A 27,813-nucleotide genomic window follows, 5' to 3' on the forward strand; every position below is an offset into this window, starting at 1 on the left:
CTGTTTATGTAATGGAGCACTTTTTCAATTTTTGTGAAAAAACTATTGAAAAATGCGAAAATGCCGCCAAGCTAAGCACAGTGTAAAGTGAAAATGTTGCACGGAATTATTTGCAAATGCGTTTAGACTGTGACTGTACGGGAGCAATTTTTCAATTTTGTGTAAATTAGGCAAATTTTTTATTTTTTTGAAATTGAATTTATGATTTACATTTGATTTGCATTTGAGATATAACAAGATAGCAAAAAATAATGAAGTTACTAGTTTGTAATGATATATTTGAAAACGTTTAAAATTTCTCGAATATTTCATTACGCACGGGAAATTCCAGCAATTTGCCTTAAGGCACGATGCCATACACCCCACTAATTTTCCAAAGTTTTGATGTTGGCTTTAAGCAAGAAATTGTTTAAAAAAATATTCTAAAATTCATACGTTTTATCTTTTTTTATTTTCCATAAAATATTTTTGTAATTTTGGATTAAAAATTCAAAAAATTACTCAGCCTAAGCACAGTCTAAGCGCCACTCTGGTACAAATGTTTACCCAAGTGCGTTTAGACTGTTTTTGTAATTGAGCACTTTCTCAATTTTGTGAGAAAACTGTTGAAAAATGCGAAAATGCCGCCAAGCTAAGCACAGTGTAAGTGAAAATGTCGCACAGAATTATTTGCAAATGCGTTTAGACTGTGACTGTACGGGAGCAATTTTTCAATTTTGTGTAAATTAGGCAACTATTTTTTTTGAAATTGAATTCGAAATGAAATGCCGATTGTTAATGTTCTGTAGATAATTGATTTATGATTTATGATTTACATTTGATTTGATCAGATATAACCATATAGCAAAAATAATAAAAGTTACAGTATTTGTAATAGTATATTTGAAAACGTTTAAAATTTCTCGAATATTTCATTACGGTACGGGTAGTTCGAGCAATTTGCCTTAAGGCACGATGCCATACACCACTAGTTTCTTACTTTTTCTGGAACATGACAATAGGATCTCGTTCCAAATCGCTCATATCGACGGTAGAGCCCTTAGTTTTGACATCAGGGTGCTTTTTAACCATTAGCCAACCTATGTGGGAGAAAAAGAAGCCTCTTTGGGAGTTGTGAGGATCTGCATCGGTGTCTGTGAATTTGTGGTGAACCCTAGAAAAAAAACAAGTTGGTAATTGGTAGACCAATGGGATTTAGATTGTGTGCCATCCAAAACTTCGGTGGCAAATGGATTTGTAAACTTTTGGTGGAACTTAGAAGAAAAACAAGATGGTAATTGACTGACCATCTAGTTTTGGACATCCTTGGTTAGTGAATCATTTTATATTTATTGGATGATCTTCCAAATTTTGGAAAATAGTCCTTTATTACCTGTGATCTCGGACCCATTCATAGATGTGATTCTGGAAGGCCAAGGTTTGGCAGATTGTCAAAAGGGTTCTCAATTTCCAGTCCGCCTTGTAGGCCCTATGGGCCCAAAGCCGATGCGCCCCTGCAGTTATTCCAACTGCTCCGAAACTTCCGATTACTAGAGCTAAAATTATAAAAAAATAATTAAGATATTAAAAAAGTTACTTAATTGTTCTGCAACTTTTACGCAACGAGTACGTAACATTTATGAAACTGTTCTGGGACACATTTACGAAACAGCTTTTGATCTATTGTAAATTTAAACCAACCTTTTCAAGAATCATTTCCGAAAAAATTACAAAATAGTATTACATTAATTTAAATAGGTATTACGTAACGATCACGTAACTTAAACGAAACAGAAATGAAAAATTCCTTAACGAAGCTCAAGAGAATATTTTTCACATTTCTTATAGATTTTAATTATATTACAAATTACTTTATATTACAAAGAAGTTACTTACTAGTTCTGTAAACTTTACGTAACAAGTACGTAACATTCATGAAACAGTTTTGGGACAAATTTACGAAACAGCTTTTGATCTATTGTAAATTTAAACCAAACGGTTTAAGAATGGTTTTTATCGTGTTTTGAGTAATTTTTGAGTATAACGAGTTGTTGTAGAGCATTTTGTTGTTAGACAATATTGTAGATTGTTGAAATTACAACAAATTTGCCGAATATTGTATTCAATTTGCACAAATAGTTTAAAAGTTATTAAATATTTTTAACTAATTATTGCGCGGTAAATTTGTATGCAATCCGGAAGAGTATTAAGTCGATATTAACAAAAAATGTTATTGAAGTTTTTAAAATGCTATTTTAAAGTATACCGAGTTGTCGTAGAGTATTTTGTTGTTAGACAATGTTATAGATTGTTGAATTTATAACAAATTTGCTGAATATCTCATTTATTTTGGACAAATATTTTAAAAGTTATTAATTTTTTTGTAACTAAATGCGCGTTGACTTTGCAAGCAATTGCTGGTGTGTTAAAAAGATTCTTACCAGATTTGTAGTTTTGGTTTTTAAATGCAATTTTAAAGTATACCGAGTTGTCGTAGAGCACTTTGTTGTTAAACAATATTGTAGATTGTTGAATTTACAACAAATTTGCTAAATATTTCATTTATTTTGCACAAATAATTTAAAAGGTATTAATTTTTTTGTAACTAAATGCGCGTTGACTTTGCAAGCAATTGCTGGTGTGTTAAAAAGATTCATACTAGATTTCTAGTTTTGGTTTTTAAATGCAATTTTAAAGTATACCGAGTTGTCGTAGAGCATTTTGGTGTTAGACAATATTGTAGATTGTTGAATTTACAATAAATTTGTTGAATTTTGCATTTATTTTGGACAAATATTTTAAAAGTTATTCATTTTTTTGCAAATAAATGCGCGTTGACTTTGCAAGCACTTGCTGGTTAAAAAGATTCTTGCTAGATTTCTAGTTTTGATTTTTAAATGCAATTTTAAAGTATACCGATTTGTCGTAGAGCATTTTGTTGTTAGACAATATTGTAGATTGTTGAATTTACAACAAATTTGCTGAATATTCCAATTATTTTGGGCAAATAGTTTAAAAGTTATTAAATATTTTGTAACTAAATGCGCATTGAATTTGTATGCAATCCAAGAATAATGTTAATACTAACAAAAATTGTTATTGAGTTTAAAACCGCAGATTTAGAGTATACCGAGTTGTAGTACATACTTTTAATATTTACAACAAATTTGCTGAATAATTTACGAAAAAGTTACAAAAGAGTATTATAATGATTCAAGTAACTATTACGTAACTTAAACGAAACAGATAAGAAAAATACTTTAACGAAGCTCAAGAGAAAATATTTCATATTTCTTATAGATTTTAATTATATGACAAATTTAAAAATTTTTACCTATGCATATGTTGTGTGAGACTGTTGTCAATAGCTAGGCACCGAACGCAACATGTGCGTTCCAGAACAAAAATTGATCGATTTATTCTATTTTGGCCCAAAAATGGTTTTATTTGATATTATACGAACAAAAAATTTTGGTACGAATAAAAATGTAAATTATTTTAGTTAGCAGTGATATATGGTGATAATACTCGCTAAATAGGTTTGAATCTGCGGAAAATGGGTTTGAATCAAAGGCGCAATATAGTTTTGTTAGGGCTTAAAGTGCATTTATTTATAATATCTCTTGTAACTTTTAAACTAAATGAGTAAAGTTTATAGAATGTTTGGCAGATTGTTCAAAATTGAATTGTTCAAAATATTGTCTAATATTGTTATGACCTACAGTAACTCAGTATACTCATAAATTTAATTTTTTATATTAATTAAATTTTATTTTGATCCAAGTCGACCCAATTTCTTTATAATATTACAATCAGTTCAGTACAGTTATATATCACTTGATTTAATATTAATTTGAAACTTATAAAATAATTTTATCTTTTACCAACTCATTCGGAATTTTATCTTTAATTTTTTTCGACTTTCACGATGACTTTTCAAAAATTTCGACAACACTTTTATTATTAACAATACAGGTCAATTGACCCCAATTATTTATGGTAGAGAATGATTTGGCTGAAATATCCAAAACATTTCGACTAATTTGACAAAGTCATTGTCGAACAAAAATAACAAAAAAAAATTAATAAACGGAACCAAAAAATTAGGTTCCGTTACAAGAAATTGGGAGGATGATTATATGATTTTTGGTGACTTCATTTTAAAAGTGGGCCAAAAACCGGGATACAAACCCATTTTAAAGTATACCGAGTTGCTGTAGGGTCTTATAATATTAGACAATATTATTAATAATTTAATTTTGTACAAATTTGCCAACTGTCCGTCAAAACTTTAAAAGTTACATGGGATATTATAAATAAACGCACTTCAAGCACAAGTAATATAATATTCGTTGTCAATTGCAATTTTAAAGTATACCGAGTTGCTGTACGGTCTTATAATATTAGACAATATTATTAATTATTAAATTTTAAACAAATTTGTCTAATACAGTATTTACATATCTCAACAGATTCAAAAGTTATGATTTATAATGTAAATATGTGTACCTCATTTTAAATCATCAAATAAATGTACCTCATTTTTTCCATCAATTTTACTTTCCTTTTAAATCTATTATATTGCAAAACGATTATCCATTTAATTTACATCATCCACGACAGTTGTAAAATTTTCTTTTTCATTATCCATTAAATTTATATAATTGTAAAATAGATAGTTAGTACTTAAATATTAGAAAGTCGAAAAGACGACGACATTCACCTTGAGGATTTAATTTGTCAGTAATTATTTTAAATATAAACTATTTGCAAGCAAATTATCGTAAACAAATAATTTATGATTGGAAATCTGCGAAAGGAATGAAGTTTTACTAGTCCCTTTGTACTATAAATAGTACTGTAAGTTTGAAATTGTGTAAATTTTATCTAGTTTCACCCTATCTAACTGAAAAGGAGTGGTTTTATATGAAATTTTTGAGTTATTTGACAAAAACCAAAAAAAAGTCCCATGAAGTTGTAAATTGTGATTTTATAGGTGCATTTATAATATCTCTTGTAACTTTTGAACCGTTTGCGCAAAGTGCATAAGATATTTAACAAATTTGTTGAAAATTAAATTATCTATGATGTTTTCTAATAATCTAATAATCTACAGCAACTCGGTATACTTTAAAATGGCATTAGAAAACCGAAAAGTAATTTAGAGACGTTAAAGGTACCACTGTTTGTAAAATAATTTGTAACTCTTTAAATAGTTAAGCAATATAAATAGTGTTTTCGGGAAATTTGTTCTAAATTGAATTATCTAACATATTCTCTAATATCATAAAGCCTTACAGCAACTTGGTATACTTTAAAATTCTATTAGAAACTACAAATGAACTGAAATGCATTTACTTCTTATAACGCCCACAAATCGTCAACGGCTTGAGTACATTTGTTGATAATTATATTATTTATAATATTTATATATATATTTATTTATATATATATATTTATATATATATATATATATACACGTATATATTTAATAATTTTTTCTACTTACTAAATAGTGAGGTAGTTAGTTGGGCCGCCGTGAAAACTAAATAAAATCCATACAAAGCTGCAATGTGTAAATAAATGAAGGCCAAAATATTTCTCCAAACTAATTTGTGGTGTGTGAATCTGAAATAGTAATGATAATATATATATATATATATATATATATATATATATATATATATATTTCATATAAAGTTTATAAATTATTTGCCAAAAACCAAAAAAATGTCCCAAATATTCTATTTTTCTGCTGTACTAATAAAAAATAGTCTCCCATACAAAATTTTTTAAACATAACGGCCAAAATTTTGTTTAAAAATTTATGGATAGATGATATCTTTTTATATTTGAAAAGATAAAACGGCCAAAACTTTCAAGGGATAAATATCTTTTACTGTATATAAACGTTCCTATAGAAATGTAGTAAATTTGATCGTTTATAAAAAAAATAACCTTAGAAATATAATAATTAACTATGAAGATACATATTTTCGACTTAAATTGTTAACTATTCCTCCAAATCCTGAAGATTTATTCATGCATAATGTATATTCTTAATGAATTAGTAAAAATTGGAAATTGAGAGTATTACTATTCGATGGCAAATTAAAAATGCTTCTAGAACAACTTTTTGAATCATCAAAATATCTGCAATAGTTTTCATAAAATTGCATTTTTACACTTTGCAAATTTTATAAGTTGTAAAAATCAATATGGATCTTGCGAAATCGAAATGTCTAAAAATGCAATATCTTGAAAACGCTTTGAGATATTTTAGAAATTCAAAAAGTCGCTTATATAACATTTTTAATTTGCCATCGAACTGTGTTAATCACGATTTGCTGTTTCAACTCTTTCACTAAAAGTGCAATATTAATTTGCATACTTATAGAGAAAGCATCAAATAACACAATCGGTAATGAAAAATAACCGTAAAAATATAATAATTAACTATAAAGATACATTCTATTGACTTGCATTTTTAACTATTTCTTGAAATCCTGAAGATTTATATATGCATTATGTATATTCTTGATGAATTAATAAAAATTGGAAATCAAGAGTATTACTATTCGATGGCAAATTAAAAATGTTATTAGAACAACTTTTTGAATCACCAAAATATCTGCAATAGTTTTTATAAAATTGCATTTTTACACTTTGCAAATTTTATAAGTTGTAAAAAATCAATATGGATCATGCGAAATCGAAATATTTAAAAATGCAATATCTCGAGAACGCTTTGAGATATTTTAGAAATTCAAAAAGTCGCTTATATAATACTTTTAATTTGCCATCGAACTGTGGTACTTACTATTTGCTGTTTTAACTCTTTCACTAAAAGTGCAAAATTAATTTGCATACTCATATAGAAAGCATCAAATAACACAATCGGTAATAATAAATTAACTTTAAAAATATATTAACTGACTAGTAATATAATAGTATCGACTTGCATTGTTAACAATTTTACCAGATCCTTGAAATTTATATATGTAGAAAGTATATTCTCGATGAACTGTCTAACTGAAAGGGGTGGTTTCATATGAAATTTTTGAGTAATTTGACAAAAACCAAAAAAATGTCCCAAGTTTTCTATATTTATTGCTTAAGAATAAAATATCGAATTCAAAGTCGTTTTATTTAAAACTTTTATATAGAAGTGTATAAAATTGTTCTCTAGGAAATGTTGTAAATTTTATGTAGTTCCACCCTATCTAACTAAAAAAGAGCGCTTTGATATAACATTTGTGAGTTATTTGACAAAAACCAAAAAAAGTCTATAATAATAATAACAATAATAATATATTATTAATATTATTATTGCTATTGTTATAAACGATTTCTAAAACTGAACTTTAGTTCAGCTTTCTTAAGAGAAATTTGCACACCATCCATCAATCAAAGAGTTGAGTTTAATAGCTTTTCACTTTTCTTTGGGAATTTCACTTTCAAATCGTCTTTAGGATATAAAATAATATATAAATATATATATATATATATATATATATATATATATATATATATATATATATATATATATATATATAAATATATATATATATATATATATATAAAAGAGGATCGCTTAAGTTAGAACACTTATAATAACTCAGGAACGGCTGAACCGATTTAGATGAAAATTGGCAGGAAGGTAGTTTAGAACCAGGAAAAACATATGTAATACTTTTTATCCCGTTTTTCATTCTAATTCGAAATTAATTATTTATAAACTATCCATGTAGTTTATTCAATCTATGATTCTATCAATGATTTCATCCATGACATTTACTTTCAATGGTCAACTGTCATCCGCCATTCGGTGTTTCTGTTTTGATACAAATATATTAACGTGCATTTTTTAATCATTACTTTTTGGAAAATTATTACGTGAATAATATAAATATTTTAATCACCATGGAAAATTATTACGAAGTGGCAAATAAATTAATTCTTAATAATAGCATGCGATGCCAGATGGACGATTGGGAAATTTATTTCTTGAAAATGGGAACGTGATTATTTATATACTTAGGTATTTATATATATATTTGTTTATACGTATTTAAATAGAGTATTTGAGGTGTTTATATTCTATATATCAGCAATAAGTATAATCATCAACAAATTAATAAAAAAATAATATTTTGAAATATAGTTTCTTAACATAACCTCAAAATTTGCAATAAAAATGTAAATAGTTATATATTAATTGTTGTTAATTTAAAATTTCTTTGTACATATCTTATAAAATGTTTTAGGTGTTTACAACTAATTGATATATAAATATTATCAGCAAATGTGCTTTGATTGGACAATAAAGAGTCCTAATTGAAATTACTCGACTACCATGTTTTATATATAGTGATAGAATATTAGTTCTTTGTTCTATATATATATATATATATATATATATATATATAAATTTATAAATTTGGAATAGATCAAGGGGACATTTTGTCAAATAACTTATTTCCAGTTATAATTTCCCAGAATTTATCGAAGAATGGATAGTAATATTTGAAGGTCCGGGGTTAAATGTTCCATACCGAAGTGTTCAAAATCAGTAAAGTTAAGCATTGTCTAACAACAATATAAAAGATGTATAACTAAATGAAACTAAAGGGAAAAAGATGTATAACCAGCTATAACCTTGATTCTTATGACTTTGCTATTGGGCGATAAATGGTAATCTTTGAAAACCCATAGTAAAAGTATTTTCTTCCGTTGCTAGTTTTTCAGCATTAGTTAAAAATGTAATTATTCTGTAAAATACCTTTAAAATTAAAATAAGACATTAAACCTTTTTGCCACCTAGCTGTTCCAAGTTTTTTCATAAAGAATTTTTGTAACACTTCAAAAAAAGCACGTTTCTACAATGATGAAGTAGCTGGCAGTTTTACTGAACGTAGTCAGATAATTGTTCGGTCAAAATGTGTTATTTGTTGTGATATAATTGTTATGGTTTTCACAATACAGTTTATATTTTCTCAAAGTCAAATTGGACCTTTGTGCCTCGCCCTGCTCTACATATATACTTATTATTAAATTTACTTCAAGTCATCGAATGTTAATTGAATTTTTTAAAAAGCAGGTTGAAGAAGAAATACTTAATTCATTTTCTATCTCTCCTCGCAGAAATTTGAAAATTTTGTATAAGTTCAGTAGTATTATTTACAATTATACACAAAATCGAGAATCGAAAAAGAATCTGAAAAACTTGAAACGCAATCAATAAGTCGAAAGACCAAAAAAGACTTTGATGGATTATACTATGTTTTCTATAGAAAGTGTATAAAACTTGCAGTTTGATTGTATTGACAAAATATAGGCAAACTAATGGGGTTTATTGTTTTTATAATACCTCATTGTATTATATTGCATTAAAACAACTCATCCTTATACACTTAAAGTATTAATATTGTTGATTCTCTGGAAATTGTTTAGAATATACCTTACTTAGCAAAACAACGTCAGCTAGCATATTTATAAATATATTATTTTATTTACAGATCTATTTTGGGGAAACAACGAAATTTGTGCAAAATGCTCTGCAGAATTTGGCAAATTAAGGTAAGATTTTTATTATAATTATATATATACAAATATATATATATATATATATATATATATATATATATATATATATATATATGAGTAAGTTCTTCAAGGGCATACATCAAATAAAAGGCAAAGATTTAGAAGTTAATCTTTAATTTTTCCAAACGTTTCGACATAGTATTTTATGTCATCATCAGTGGATCTACAGAATGAATATTGAAAAATTAATATAAACTAGGAAAAAAATGACAGAAATTGGAAAAAGAACTATAGATATAAGTAATATAATTATAACAATAACAATAATACTTAACAGATAGATAAACAAGAGAAATGAAAAGTAAAAAGAAATATATACAAACATACAATATAAAATATATACATAATATATTTGCGTACATAAAATATATGCGTAATATATATACATAAATATACACACAAACATGTATATATGACAAACACATACACATATACATATATACATACGAATAATACGCATATATAAACATATACATACGGACATGTACATATGTATACACCTAAGTCTGTTTTTACACGGAGATTGGTTCCAGAAGAAGCCGTGTACAATTTTTCAAATTTCATTCTGTAGATCCACTGATGATGACATAAAATACTATGTCGAACCGTTTGGAAAAATTAAAGATTAACTTCTAAATCTTTGCCTTTTATTTGATGTATGCCCTTGAAGAACTTACTCATATTTCTCAACATCAAAACTAACTTCTTTAACATATATATATATATATATATATATATATATATATATATATATATATATATATATATATACATATATAATTTCGTATATTTACATTTACAAATTTCCAAACAATTATCTTCTATCTCACCTGTAACTTTTTTCTGCGGATTTTTAAAATTTGTCTGTTGATGTTGCAAAGTTGTTGTTGATGTTGTCGATAATTTATTGGTCTGTTTGTTGCTTAAAAGTTGCTGTTGTTGTTGTTTTTGGTCTTGATTGTGACTTAGGGCTGTTTCTGCTGTTAAAAACAACCCTGCCGATGTTCCTAGGAGATTTGGAGCCATCTGTAGAGGAAAAATTTATATTATTTTGGTAAAAGTTTGATAAAAGTTATAAATAAGCAAAAAGATATTAATATTTTAGTAAAAGTTTGATAAAAGTTATAAATATGTAAGGAATTTAGTTATTGTTACGTAACATGTATGACGTGGTTGTTACGTAACCTAGAAGACACACGTGTGTTACTAGTTTGTTGCAAAGGTTTCGTTTTTGTTACTTTAAGGGTGAATTTTAGACTTTATTAGAATGAAATATATTTTATTTTAATTAAGACGTTTGTTGGGAAAGTTTTGAAAAAAAAATTATAATTTATTATTACAATTTTAAATTATTAATAACAATTTTAAATTATTAATAACAATTTAAAATTATTAATAACGAAAATAATAATATTTTGGTAAAAGTTTGATAATAGTTATAAATATGTAAGGAATTTAGTTATTGTTACGTAACATGTGTAACGTGGTTGGTACGTAACCTAGAAGACACATAAGAGTTACTAGTTTGTTGCAACGGTTTCGTTTTTGTTACGTTAAGGATAAATTTTTTATTTTATTTGAATGGAATGTATATTTTTTTAATTAAGACGTTTGTATGATGTTTTTTAGGAAAGTTTTAATAGAATTTGAATCTTATTAGTATGAATTTAAAGCATTTTGTACCAAAATCTTAAAATTCTTGTATATAAAAATATATAGCTTGAAAATTATGAATTTCTTCTATTGTGGTTAAAAATGTATCAATTTTAGTATTTGTTGTCATAATAGACATATATACAAAAATACTATATTAGATTTTGAAACAATTTTGGCAAAAATTAAAGAAATTGTGTAAGTTTTTGTACGGAATATTAATTGTATTAAGAGTTAGGCTGATTTTTTTTTGCAATAACGTGAATTTCTACCAATTTGGTTAAAGATTTATCAATTTTATAATTTGTTGAGTTAGTACACATACACGAAATTGCTATAATAATTTTTTAATCTATTTTGAAACAAGTTGAAGAAAATCTGTAGGTTTTTGTGTGCAAAATACTAAAATTTTACTAAATCTCAAAGTTACTCGTTGATTTGTTTGCTAGTTGTTAACAATTTAATTATTAACAAGTTAATTTCTTCTAATTTGTTTGAAAATTTTATCATTTTAGTATTTGTTGTCATAGTACACATACACAAATATACTATATCCGATTTTGAATCAAATCTGACACAAATTGAAAAAAATAAATCGGTTTTTGTATAGGAAATACAAAATATTTAAGTAATATCAAAGTTACTCATAGATTTTCTTGTAATTTGTTAACAAAAACGTGAATTTCTACCAAAGTATATAAAAATTTCACAATTTTAGTATTTGTTGTCATAGTAGACATATACAAAAATACTATATTAAATTTGCAATCAATCCTGATACAAATTGCAGAAAATATGTAGGTTATTGTGTGCAAAATACTAAAATTTTACTTAATCTCAAAGTTACTTGCAGATTTTTTTGTAACTTGTTAACAAAAACGTGAATTTATTCCAAAATATATAAAAATTTTGCAATTTTAGTATTTGTGGTCATAGTAGATATATACAAAAATACTATATTAGATTTGCAATAAATTTTGGCAAAAATTAAAGAAATTGTGCAAGTTTTTGTACGAAATATTAATTGTATTAAGTTACGCTGATTTGTTTGCAAGTTGTTAACAATAACGTGAATTTCTTCCAAAGTATATAAAAATTTCACAATTTTAGTATTTGTTGTCATAGTAGACATATACAAAAATACTATATTAGATTTTCAAACAATTCTGACACAAATTGAAAGAAATATGTAGGTTTTTGGGTGCAAAATGTTAAAATTTTTGCTTAACTCTATGATTTTCTTGTAATTTGTTAATAAAAACGTGAATTTCTTCCAAAGTATATAAAAATAAATGAATTTTGGTATTTGTTTTTATAATACAGATATTTTGGAATAATTAGTGTAAGTTTAAAATATTTGTATTCAAAATTGAGGACACCAAACAGATTATTGTGCAAAAAACTTAAAATATTTTATCTAACACGAACCATAAGTTTATATTAATTTTATTCAGTCTTTAATTTATATATAGATACATATATAATAAGTGCAAATTCACATAATTTTGTACTAAATTATTATTTGTTATATTTTTAAAAATTCTTGAAAGCCTTCGATGTCAAACTTCAAGAAATAATGAAAAGTAGTTTCTATACAAAGTGTAATGACTCCAAAACCACAAAGTTTTTGTTCGGCGTGAAAGAACAATTATTCGTCTTTCTTCTTAAAATAAACCACAAAAGTGACAAAATAGAAAATAGTGTGATTTATTTGGGTATTTACGTGTATATATATATATATATATATATATATATATATATACTAGATGACCCGACAAAAGTTGTCGTCAGAAGGTACAATATTACCTTAGACTTTTTCACTCAAAATAATTGCTTCAATAATGTTGCCCATAATTTTTATAATTTCGTACTATATTTTAACTAGCTTTTAGTAATTTTAATATCTAAATTAGATTTTTCTCACTAATAATTCAATTTAAATTATTACTTAAGTTCATATTTGAAGTGAATTAATTTTACAAATCCTGTTCACATGTGCTCTTTTCAACTTACGATCAACAAAATTATTGCAGTAAATAGAGAGGAAAAGAACGTGTGCCCTGCGAATTTTTTTACTGTGCTCCAATTTGCTTGATATTTTAGGAATATGTTAATCTTAATCTTAAGTTCAGAAGTGAAAACAATTTGCATTCCTTCATCACCCATCGCATTAATTGGATTATAACTTTTTTAATTCTGATCTTATCAGAACTTGTAATATACTATTTTAAAGGTAATTAAATGAGCTACAACTTTCTCTATCATAGATTTTACCCTAACTTCTCTTATTTTGAAACGGCGAAGGGTTAAAGGGCTCGAAGGACACTCTGGTTGGACAGCCGCGCACTCTTTAAACAATCATAACTCTATCAATATTTGTGTAACAGAAAAATAATAAAAAGCAATAATTAGTCAGAAAAAAACCTTGAATTTTTATCTATATATCTTTAGACGTATCTTTCATTCTTTCAAAGATATAATAATGAGAAATTGGTTGCTTTTTTAAATAGATTTTTTATCATGAAATCATGAGTTTTTTGAAAATCGTTTGTGCTAAAGTTTATGGTATTTTCTAGAATCCATCGAGATCTCTTAAACCAAGTTAATTCTAGATGGAATGCGATTATTTTTAATTTTGGTGGAAATGGCACTCATAAACTATTTGATCTAAATGGAATAAAAACATTGTATGCGTCTTTTATTTGCATGATAGCTCACTCATTTTACACGCAGATGTACTCATTTTGTAGCTTATTTTGAGCACTATAAAAACCCATTTACATATCTAGCTTAATATTGTTTCTAGAACACTTTGTAAAACACCGATTTATTAAGATTTTAATTTATATAATTTTGATCATTATATAATTTTTGCTAAAAGGTATATTTTTGAAGATATTAGCAAAAAACGATGAAAAACGCACAAGAGAAACGAATTTTCAGCATTAATTTTGGATATTAATAATCATTTTTCTCTTATAATTAGTTCTTTTATCGATATCGATGAAAAGAAATGTTATTTTGTTGGGAAAGGGCAAAAGAGTCAAAATTATTTTCAATTTTGAACTTGAGAGTAAGATAAACCTAATTTCAAAATTTCATGCAAATTGGAGCACAGTAAAAAAATTCAGACACAAAACGCTCCATTGTCTTGAGTAAATATTTCGTATCCAATGCCTAACATATGAATTTTTGACACAATGAAACTTCTAAATAATTTTTTCGATAAGTAAATTATTTTTGTATTGTGATTTAGTAAAGTAAGGCAAAACACGACTGCATTAGTTAAAAAATAATAATTTGTCAAATTGAATTATAGGCTTAGTTTGATGTGCAATCACTGTCAGACACATGTTGACTGTATATCTTATATTATTTTAATTTTTGGCACATCTCAGCTGCTTTTCGGCAATAATAATGTAGACATTATATTTTTCTTATTCATAATGCTAAATATATTATATTTTAATCTTATCTTAGCCTATAAGTGAATAGAAATGTTTGGTAAATGACAGTCTTCATTTGTTTTTAATGTCAAACAATGCCTCAAATATTTTCAAAGTCAAACGATGACAAGCGTTTTTTTGTAATTTTTTCCGTTTATTTATACAATCTGACTATATTTCTATGAATCAAAAAAACCTAGAAAATTCTTTTAACAAACTTCAGGAAGATTTATGAAAATCCGAAGGAGGATTAACCTTTCGTACGCCATTACAGAAGAATTTTACATATAAGATATGTAATTTATTATAAATATTTTTCTTATTTGACCGGACTATTATCAGTATTATAGAGAAATTATCCTAGAATCTTCTCTTACTAAGGTCAATGTGAATTTTGTTCCGTTGCACTTGAAGCGAATGCACTTGAATCGAAAACGGCACTTTCTATTCTCCTTCTAAATACACACAACAATACACACACACACACTAATCACTTGCGAAACGAAAATTGCAACTAGACGAAATAACAGTACCAATAATAATATTGTATTGTTTGTATTTAAAAATAAAATGAATGACTATTTTTGTTTTTAAAATGTTTATAACAATAATATTTTTGTTTATAAGTATATAAATGTTGCTCAAATGTTTTTATTCCCGTTTAAAACGTTTGCGGAAGTAAACAGAAAATATGATATTACTTTAATATATATATATATATATATATATATAAATTTGATCTTGATTTATTTTATTTATTTATTTATTTATTTCACAAGCCGTCGGTATAATAATAATAAGGTTCAAGTCAATATTTTATAGGTTTAACATAATTTAATTAATTATTAGCTATTTTATTACTCATTTATTTATTATTTAATTTATTTACTATAAACATATTTATATTTAGTTAATTTTAATTATTTTTAAATATAACTAGTTTGTTTGTTGCAAGTATTTTTTAAAAAAATTCAATAAGTATTTTAATAATCTTTACAATACTTCTATTCTATTTATAATAATTATATTTAGTTTATAAAATTTATTTACATATGATTTTCAGTATTAATAAATTAATTTTTAATTAGATAAATCTGAGTATTGGTATAACTTTGCTTTTTAAATTTTAGGAGTTTATATGAACTTGTTGTAAATTTTATCTTGTTTCTGCTAAGCTCATTAAAAAAAAGTATCTGGAAATAATTTTTTTAGTTATTTAAATAATTGTAAAAAAAATGTCCCGAATATTCTATTGTAAACTAGTACACTACATAAAACTTATATCAATATAACTGATTTCAAATTTATTTTATGCAAAAATTTTATATCAAATTATATAAAACTGTTTATATAGATTTATTGTAAATTTTTCTAATTTCTGCTAAAATGACTTAGAAATAGTGCACAATGCTAAGTTTTTGAGATATTTAAAAAAATGCAGAAAAATGTCCGGAAATTCTATAGTAAACTTGTATAAAACATGGAACCGATTTCAAACTCGTTTTATTCAAAATTTTCATATCGGCTTGTATAAAACCGTTTATGTAGATTTGTTTTAAATTTTATCTAGTTTCAACTAAGCTAATGAATAGAAAGAGTGTCCCAGACAAAAATTTCAAGTTATTTTAAAAAATGTAAAAAAAATTCTCGAATATTTTGTTGCAAACTACACTACATGAAACCGAGATCAAACTTGTCCTATTAATATAAAACTAATTTCAAACTTATTTAAAATTTTGATATCAAATTATATAAAACTATTTATACAGATTTATTGTAAATTTTATCTAGTTTTTGTCAAGCTAACTAAAAAAAAAGTATCCCGGACAAAAATTTCCAGTGATTTAAATAATTGTAGAAAAATTTCTCAAATATTATATTGCAAACTTGTAGGATCATTAAAAAAAATTAAATCTGTTATGATATCATATAACAAATTAAGAAAAATAATATTATTATATTGTGAAAATTATTATTACTGTCGTTATAAATTATTGATACATGTCAATATTGACATATGTCAATGATGCGTCCAAAAGACCTTGCAGAAAAGTTGAATTTCGATTGCAATATTTATATTTGTTAAACAATTGATTTTATTTAAACAATATTGCTTAATGTAAATATTTTGATGTACAAAATTTAATTATATATTAGAAATAATTATTATTTTATTATCATATGCAAAAATGAACAATTTTAATTAAATTATCAGGCTGTTGAAATTTTTATGTATTTCTTTAAGTCTAAGTCTAAATTTAATTATATTTCTGCAAAATTTGTATAAATTTAAATTATTTTGGGTAGTTAACATAAAAAAAATGATTTTGGGTAGTTCTTGAGTCCTAGATCAAATCAGTATACTTAATGTATATTTAAAAAATAAAAACTTTCATTAATGTTCTAAAAATTTTATAATTTTTATAATTTTTTCTACCCAATGTCATCAACAATTTTAATGATAATTTCCCAATATTTTTGTCGGCTTAAATAAATTTAAACAAATTAAACAAATGAACTTTAAAATATGCAATTACCATAAACAAACATTTATATATTAGTAAATATAAATTAGAAAACGTCCTTCGATTTTAAATACTTATCATTTTCAAAATCGTCTACTTATTGTAATGACATAAATAATTTAGAGAAAGAATTTTTGTTGGTATTTTTAGATGACAAATTCACCTGGGGGAATAAAACTTGATCTGAAATAATTTTTGAGTAAACCGAGTTGTTGTAGGGCATAATGATGTTAGACAATATTGTAGATTATTTAATTTTAAACAAATTTGTCGAATATTTCATTAAAATCGTTTAAAAGTTACAAAATATTTAACAAGTAAATGCACGTAGTTGCAAATTTAATTAGCATATGTACATTTTTTATCTGAAATAATTTTTGAGTAGACAGAGTTGTTGTAGGGCATAATGATGTTAAACAATATTGTAGATTATTCAATTTCGAACAAATTTGTCGAATATTTTATTTAAATCGAACAAACCGTTTGAAAGTTATAAAATATTTAACATGTAAATGCATGTAGTTGCAAATTTATTTAGCATAAGGATATTTTTTCAGATTTTTATGTGTAATTTTTATTCCAATTGAGTCAGAGTATAATGATGTTAGACAATATAGTAGATTATTCAATTTTAAACAAATTTGTCGAATATTTCATTTAAATCAAACAAACCTTTTAGAAGTTACAAAATATTTAATAAGTACATGCACGTAGTTGCAAATTTTATTAGCATAAGGACATTTTTTTTTATTTTTATGTGTAACTTTTTTTCCAATTGATACAGAATTTTTTTTGTAAATTTTTGAAATTTAAATGAAATTAACTTCAAATGTTGTAAACTGGGTTAGTAAAATTTCATACGATACAAATACAAAATACACAAAAATGCAAAACAAACATTTTATATAAGAAACCTCAAGAATTTATGGGCTAAAATAATTTATAATATTTTTATTTTATTTTATATATATAAATTTTAAATTCTATAAGAATTATTAAAGTAATTTAATATTTTAAATAATATTTAAAAATAATCTTTAATAAATTTTTATCATATCATATTCAGACGTCTCCTATTCATATTTCTCAGTAAGCAAATTTGATTACTTGTACAAAAAAGCTCTGCACGTGTTTTTAGTATAAAAATCAAGGTTATTTTAAATATTTAGTACTAAATAAAATTGTAAAAATATTAAATATTATATATTTTTAATAAAAACCTAACTTTTCGGGGTTTGAAAACATAAAAAAGTGCTTTTAAAATGCTTAATGTGCAAAATGTACTTGGATCGAATAACTGGTAAAAACTCGAAATTTAAATCAAAATTTTGTTTTTTGAGTTTTTAGTAAATTAGTATATACACTAGTTGATATTATATCTCAGGTACAACTTTGTAGTATTATTATTTAATTCTTTATAAAATTTGATAAAACCAAATTGTAAAATCACTTAAAATGTTTTACTGAACCGAGATTTTTGTACAAAATTTTGTTTTGTGTTGTAATTAATTTAACTAATTTAATTTAAAATATATACCATTTTGAAGTAAATTTTATCTACTTTTAAAAAAATGAACAACAACAAATTTTTCTACTTTCAAAAAAAGAACAAAATTGTTAAATCACTTTGTAACATTTTGAATTTTGTCCTCAACCGAGATTTTTAATACAAAATTTTGGTTTGTGTTGTAATTAATTTAACTAATTTAATTTAAAATATACACCTTTTTGAAGTAAATTTTATCAACTTTTAAAAAGATGAACAACAAATTTTTTTTCAAATATTAAAAAAAAAATACACATAAAAATCCAAAAAAATATCCTTATACTACTAGGTTAAACTTTGTACTTGGTTTAAACTTTTGTAATGTTTAAATATTATTTTTAAATATTTTAGTATTATAGTAGATAAATAAGATTTACATTATTTATTAGTGAATTTCATCTAGTTTTTGTACAGTTTACACAAAAAAAGTTTCAATTAGAAAAAAAGTTACACATGGAAATCCAAAAAAAAATTCTTATTCTACTTGAACAAATTTATGTTGGGTTTCAATTTTTATAAAGTTTAAATATAATTTTTTAATAATTCAACATTTTACTAAAAATATAAATTTACACTGTTCTTTAGTAAATTTTATCTAGTTTCCAAAAATTTCACACAAAAAATTCTATTTTAATTGGAAAAAAAGTTTTACAGGAAAATCTAAAAAAAAAATCCTTATTCTACTTGAACAATTTTATGTTGGGTTTTAACTTGTATGGTGTTAAATATTATTTTTCAATATTTAATCGTCAAATTTAATAAACTAAAAAGGCACTGTTTTTTAGTAAATTTTATCTAGTTTCTAAAAAATTAACACAAAAAATTCTGTTTCGATTAAAAAAAAAAGTTACACATGGAAATCCAAAAAAAAAATCCTTATTCTACTTGAACAAATTTTTTGTTAGGTTTCAACTCTTATAATGTTCAAATATTATTTTTCAGTATTGAATTATCAAATTTAATAAACTAAATAGGCACTGTTTTTTAGTAAATTTTATCCAGTTTTCAAAAATATTACCAAAAAAATAGGGGTTGATTTAAAAAAAATTATACAGAAAATTCTGAAAAATTGATCCGATGCCACTGCTAATTTTTTCATACGTTTTTTTTGAAAATAATATAAATTTTTGATATTTTTTAATAAAATAATGAATGATTTTTTTTAAAAACATATATATTAATAATTTTAAATCTCAACACACACACAATTTACTTTATAAATAAATTAAACAAAATAATTTAAATAAATACAAACCATAAATTTTAAATATATCAAGTTTTGCAAATATATTCATAATATACATTTGTATATATGCAAAAGTATGTCAAACCTTTCGTGTACAGTTATTCACATAATTACACTAAATTTTTTTACTAAAAACAGTAAAATTTTTACCGAAAAAAAGAAAAATTTAAATTTTCCGGGGAAAATCCACCCTAAACGGTGGAGACGCCTTGTAGAAAAACGCACAAGGGATGAGAAAATTTGTTTTACTCATTTTCAATTTAATTTTTAGAGTATACCGAGTTGCTGTATGGATTTATAATATTAGACAAATTTGTAGATAATTTAGTTGTGAATAATTTTTCTTAACACCTCATTCATGCGCATCGAGTGGTTTAGGTTTTATGAGCGCTTAAATAGAACTTGTACACTTTTGGGTTTGGACACGATTTTGAAGTATACAGAGTTGTTGTAGGGCTTTATAATGTAAGACAATATTCTAGATTATGGAATTTTGTATAAATTTGCTTAATATTTTATGAATATTGCTCAAACCGTTTAGGAGTTACAGCGGAATTTACCAAACAACTGCACCAATAAATGTGGAAATGCAAGTGCATTCGGCGCACTATAAATAGTACAACACAAATACAAATGTTGCATAAAATTTTGCACAAATCAGATTATAAAGAATTGTTTCATACAACCGTGTAACAAAAATTACAAAAAGTGCACACAATTTTTGCTAAAACCAAATTTTTTCACTCTTACCTTGAAGTCAAATCAGTATCCCTTTAAGCACTTTTAAAAACGCGAAAATCACTCGAAAAAATTCGCACACAAACCAAAAAATTTAGAAAAAACACTATATTTTCAAAAACTCGTAACAAATTTCAAATTTTTATAACAAAAAACGTTAATTTGTTTATTGTTAACGCCGCCGTGTTCTTGTCAACAATAAATGAAATTCTTGTCTTGTACTAGAGTTTTGTATGACTTCAAGTACCTCCACTTTCTTCCAATAATAAAGGGACATAATCAGACATTTACAGACTCGGGGAATTGTACCCGGCTCTGTGATTGGTTGCGGAAAACGCGACAGCCAATAACGTAACGGGGATCCGAGACACGAGTCAAAGTTTTTATGTATAGTACACCTTAGAAAATTACATACAGGTGTATTCGTGCTCACGTGTGCGTTGTCTTTGCGGTGATTGGTGCAGGTGAGTGAACTTGACCAATCAGGACACGAGTTTTGGGGACAAGAGTTTAGCAGTCAATGTTTGTAGCAAAATTTTATGCCAATTTTGTACAAGTACATTTTTGCACTTTTTTCAAAATAACTTTTACTACAAAAATTTTTTGACAAAACTGTTTTGATTAGCTGAAACTAGATAAAATTATTTAAACTTTTTGCTAATACAAGTTATATATTAGTTACACGAGTATAAAGCTACAAGCCCCAGAAATTGCTTGAATCAAATACAAATTTATGCTAAATTTTTAGTACATTTTTGCACATTTTTTAATATAACATTTTTTCAAATACCAAATTTGTTTTAGTATATAACATCTACATGAAATTTACTAATTACCTATATATTACACAAAAATTAGACTAGTAAAAATTATATAAAATAAGTACCTGCATAAATTTGTTTTTATTCATGATTTAAATATTTTTTTAAATTTTTTAAAATCAAATTTGAAATTTAAAATTTTAAATATCAATCACATTACACTAAAACTTTACAAGACTGACAAATTTACCACAATTTATCAGAAAATACGTAAATAACTACTATAATTCCTATATCATAATTTTCATATTGTATTTTTGCATTGACCATCAAAATTAGCTTTTACCAAATTTGTTTTAGTATATAATAACTACATAAAATTAACTACATAATTAGCTATATATTACACAAAAATTACACAAGTAAAAATAATATATAAAATCAGTACCTTGATAAATTTGTTTTTATTCATGTTTTAACTTTTTTTTTATCTATTTTTTTAAATTTTTTAATAAAATATGTTTTACATTACACTAAAACTTAACAAGACTGACAAATTTACCACAATTTATCAGAAAATACGTAAATAACTACTATAATTCCTTTATCATAATTTTTACATTGTATTTTTGCATTGACCATTAAAATTTGCATAGAATGTTTAAAAAAACGTTTTGTTGATAAAAATAATTTTATGAATCGATTTAGCATGTTTTATTTATTATTCAGAATGTTTGTAATTCAAGGAAAATGTTATCGTTAATTTTCTACGAATTTTTTTAGCTGGAAAAACATTAGTTTTCTTGGACGTAATAAAGGATTATTTATTTATTTATTTTGATTTTGTAAATATTTGTTTGATAAATATTTTTGTTTCTAGTACTTTTATTCAACGAATTTATTTATTTATCAACAAAATAACTTCAGGAATTTTTAGAAGTTTTTCAAAATATTGTTAGAAATTTTAGGCCAAAATTTAGGTTCATATAAACCATGAATTTCATATATAAATATTCCACAAAATCCAATTACTAATTTCCTAGGAATGACTAAGACATTTTTTTAAGAACATCGACACACATTTTTTAATTTTTGAACAGTCATTCAAAATTATAAACATAATTTCACATATACTTAATCGTTAGTAATAATTAGTAATTTGGAAAATGGAGCGACCGATAAAAAAATATAATTTCATAAAAAATATTAATTTTTTGTACATGTGTTGTTAGTAGAAATTATGAGGAATTTTATTAGCTTGAATTTGTACTAAAATAGTATTAAGTTGTTGTATATAGTTTTGGAGTTATAGAATTAAATGTAAAAAATGTCCTGCAGGATAATAAATATAAAACTAATAATCTAATTTTGAAAGCTATTTTTTTGCTATAAATATTAGTTTTGTAAACATTATATTGTATTGTATACATAAAGAATAGATAATTTTATCATCTTTAATTTGTACTAAAATAGAACTAAAGTGTTTTAGAACTAAATGTGAAAAAATGTCCTGCAAGTTAAGGTTAAATAATGAAGCACCACAGTACCGCAGGATTTGCAAATATTTTTTACAAATTTTGATTTTTAAGCTCAATTTTGAAGAATGAGTTTTGAGCTTATGAAATTTAAGTATTCAGAAGTATTTTGCAAAATTTTATTGTCTTTCATTTTTTCTAACATGTTTTTAACCTAGAATGACTAGATTTTGTGTTTTTAATTAAATTTCGAACAAATGTCCCTCATGTTTGCAAGATTTTTTTTACAAATTTTGAATTTCAAGCTCAATTTTGAAGAATGAGTTTTGAGTTTATGAAATTTAAGTATTCAGAAGTATTTTGCAAAATTGTATTGTCTTTAATTCTTTCTAACAGTTATTTGAGCTAAAGTTACTAAATTTCGTTTTATTAATTAAAATCAGAATAAATATCTTACGACACACTCTCTTTATGTATGTACTAATTGATGACGTTGAAATACTTATTGAAACTTTGTGAATTTTTTTTAGAACTTGTGGACGATTTTTATATAACAAATGTTCACAAAAAATTTAGATAACTTTATCTAGTTTCAGCAAGTTACAACATATTTTCAAAAAAAAAATCTGGTTGTTAGATATTTTTGCAAAAGGTGAAAAAATGCACAAATAAATTTTCAATTTGCAGTATGATAATTCTCAGACTCGAAGTAAATTATTTAAATATAGTTTCTTAGGAAAAGTTTTAGTAAATATTATGTAGATTTTTTTGGTATTCAATGAATCACACATAGTTCCCCAAATTTCTTCTAATGTTTATTAATTAAATTTACAAAACAAAGTGCAAGTAAATCACACATTCACCAAAATCGTTACAAATAAATATTCATAATAGAAAAAAACGTAAAAATGTACCATTGTTCACATCTAATTTTATAAACAAATTTCATTTTGGCACATGTGACTAATAAATGAATCTATTATGTTTACTATTGATTAAATTAATTAAATATTGAATAAATATCGATTTTATTTAAATTCTTGCATTAACGTCACATTATGTAAAAATTTTGTAAAGACAATTTTTCATACAATAGAAAATTTGTCATAGACTTCGATTGTGTGAACTGAATTAATATTTATGAGAACATGATGATACAAAATGCATTTTTATTACTCACCAATAGGCAGAAATGACTTGGGAATATTTTTAGAATTTAAATTAATCTTTTGTTGAATATTTGGTGTAATAAAAATGTATATTTTTGTATAAATTTGTATCAATATAAATTTTTAAAATATTTCTGTTTGTAGTGGGGGTAAATATTTTGGGGTATTTTTTTGAGAAAGTTTGTAATATTTCATTATTTTTCAAAGAAGCATTATAATTTTTTCATGTCATATCATAATAGACGTTTTGAAAAATATTTTGTCACATTTTCACTATAGTAGTGCAAACAGTACGACCTGAGGAGCTCCTTGAAAACACAAAGCCATTTACACATATCAAACATTATATGTTTGGGTACATTTTCTTACAAAGTTCGCTATATCTTAGTTTGTATAAAATGTATTACAAATTTAATAATTTTGCCACATTATCGACTTATTGAAGAGCAATTTGAATCAATTTCACCATTATCCTATAAAATTTGCGATCTGAAGAGCTCCTCAAAAATAACCATTTTTCCTATATAAGTAGCTCAGTAGTACCTTTGTCGACTTTCTAAATTTCTTCGGCAATGTCTTTCTTCCAATATAAGAGATTTATGATAATGGCACCTACAATCGATAATAATCGATAATCTATAGTCTATAATGGATAATCTATAGTCTATAATCAATATTTTTCCCTATAAGCTATAATAGCTGCAATCAGGAGAATTCTAGGACAGCTTTCACAAAATAGTTTATATTAATTTTTAGTGTCAATATTTTAGCAAAATTGAAAGTTTGCTGGTAAATAGCTTCGAGGTTTTTGTTTTCTATTTGATAAAATATTTATTGAAATAATTGCTAGTACTAGTGGTGTGCAAAATTGTCTGTTTGACAAAAAAAATACACAAAAAACACTATTTTGTACCTAAAAACATTGTTTGAGCTACTTGGATTTTCAAGGAGCTCTTCAGGACGTACCTTTTGTACTAGGATGTTGAAATTGAGTAAAATTATATTTTTAAGAGTCTAGAATAAAACATAATTTTAAAATTTGCAATATTTTTTATACAAACTGAGATATAGCCCACTTTGTAAAAAATGTACCCAAAAACGTATAGTTCGATATGTGTAAATTGAGTAGTGCTTTTAAGAAGCTCCTCAGGACGTACAGTTTGTCTTACAACTTTGAAAATGTGACAAAGTATTTTCTGATAAATATATTATGATGAAAAATTATAAAATCTTTATTATTATCATTATTAACTTTGTGAAAAAATGTGCCAAAGAATGCAATACACGATATGTATTAAACTTTTAAATAAAACGTGGTTTTGAGGAGCTCCTCAGGATGCACTTTACGTACTAAAGTAGTGAAAATGTGACAAATTATTCTTCAATAAGTCTATTATCATATGAAATGAAAAAAATTGCAATATTTTCAATAAAATACACCATTTTTCCATCTTTGTACAAGAAGTATCCTAAAACATCATTCTTGATTTAATAATCGACTTCAAGTTAAAATTTGTTTTTGAGAAGCTCATCAGGACGTACTTTCTATACTACTCTTATAAAACTGTGTTACATAATTTATTGATATGTTTGTTAAAAGCCTAAAAAATAAATTTGGGAAAAATTTGTATACAATTTGAAATATTACCAAAAATTCCCAAAAAGTACACAAAAATAATTTTGCTGGAGTATATACAAGAGTTGCAACAAGAGTATAGTTTGAGGAGCCCTTCAGGACCTAATTTTTGTATTAAAATCATAAAAATGTGTTATGTAATTCTTCAATACGTCTTTCAAAAGTACAAATAAAAAAACAGCTATTTTTTTACTTTTGACCTTATTTTTATCTCAAACAAATTATTTTACTAAAATCAATAATTACATCTTTTAATCTATATAATTAGTTTGCAGTTCAAAAAACAAATGTAAAATATTATTTCAAATTCATTTCACGATTAGAATTGCATAAATAATAATTAAACCAGTGACGTAGAACAAACAATACATAATATTTATAATAATTAAGCCATTGTTATTCAGAACAATAATTCAACTACGAACGATACATGAATCGATAAATTAATACATATTGAATATTCATAAAATCGATATTTAGTTATCAAAACAAGGTTATTATAATAATTGGTACTAATGCTAACATATTATAAAATGAAAACAAATTAAATTGTTTAATTATAACTGTAATTTGATATACAAAAAGTGATATGTTGGGAAATGCATTTTTTTGGAAAATTGTAAATATTTTGAGTTACACACAAAATTTTGTCAATTTTTTTATTTGTGCTTTTAAAAGGCATATTAAAGAATTTTGTAAAAAAATTTGGTAATTGTGGAATAAACAGTGCGGCCTGAAGAGCTCCTCAAACTATACTCATGTTGCAACTATTGTATTTACTCCAGCAATATTATATTTGTGTACTTTTAGGGAATTTTTGGTAATATCTCAAGTTGTGTACAAAATTTTACCAAATTAAATTTTTAGACTTTTAATAAACATAGCAAGGAATTATGTATCACAGTTTTATAAGAGTAGTATTAAAAGTATGCCCTGAAGAGCTCCTCAAAAACAAATTTTAATTTAAAGTCGAATACATATCAAGAATTGTGTTTTAGGATACTTCTAGTACAAAGATGGTAATATCTTATATTGTATTAAAAATATTGCAATTTTTTTCATTTCATATGATTATAGACTTATTGAAGAATAACTTGTCACATTTTCACTACTTTAGTACAAAAAGTGCCTCCTGAGAAGCTCTTCAAAACCACGTTTTATTTATAAGTTTAATGCATATCGTGTATTGTATTCTTTGGCACACTTTTTTACGAAGTTGTTTATAATCCATATATGATAAAAAATAATGAAAATTTTATAATTTTGCATCATAATATATTTATCACAGAATAATTTGTCACATTTTCAAAGTTGTAGTACAAACAGTGCGTCCTGAGGAGCTCCTTGAAAACACAATTCTATTTACCCATATCAAACCATACGTTTTTGGGTACATTTTTGGTGGGCTATATCTTAGTTTGTATAAAAAATATTGCAAATTTTAAAATTGTGTCTTATTATAGACATATTGAGAAATAATTTGTCTCAGTGTTACGATTCTAGTGCAAAAAGGACGTCCTGAAAAGCTTCTCAAACATACTCTTGCTTGCAACTATTGTATTTACTCCAGCAATATTACATTTGTGTACTTTATAGGAATTTTTGGTAATATCTCAAAATGTATGCAAAATTTTTCCAAATTTATTTTTTAGGCTTTTAATAAACATATCAGAAAATTATGCAACACAGTTTTATAAGAGTAGTGTAAAAAGTACGTCCTGAAGAGCTTCTCAAAAACAAATTTTAATTTAGAGTCGAATACATATCAAGAATGATGTTTTAGAGTACTTCTTGTACAAAGCTAGTACTATCGTGTATTGCATCAAAAATATTGCAATTTTTTTCATTTCATATGATGATAGACTTATTAAAGAATAATTTGTCACATTTTCACTACTTTAGTACAAAAAGTACGTCCTGAAGAGCTCCTCAAACTTTACCCTTGTTGCAACTATTGTATGTGCTCAGGCAATATTATATTTGTGTACTTTTTGGGAATTTTTGGTAGTAATTCAAGTTGTATACAAAATTTT

At 24.8% G+C, this 27,813-nt stretch overlaps 1 protein-coding gene and 1 pseudogene across 1 annotated transcript in view; one reads left to right on the top strand and one right to left on the bottom strand.

Moving 5' to 3' along the window:
* Positions 1 to 20,841, bottom strand: part of LOC113389176 — a 27,051-nt pseudogene extending 6,210 nt beyond the window's left edge.
* LOC113389175 (acyl-CoA desaturase-like) overlaps positions 1 to 27,813 on the top strand; it is a gene marked incomplete in the record, with an annotated part of 83,457 nt that overhangs the window by 30,998 nt on the left and 24,646 nt on the right.

Source organism: Ctenocephalides felis, unplaced genomic scaffold, assembly GCF_003426905.1.
Source record: "Ctenocephalides felis isolate EL2017-DRISC unplaced genomic scaffold, ASM342690v1 CF-g0.4_SCAFFOLD_03573, whole genome shotgun sequence".
Lineage (NCBI taxonomy): Eukaryota > Metazoa > Arthropoda > Insecta > Siphonaptera > Pulicidae > Ctenocephalides > Ctenocephalides felis.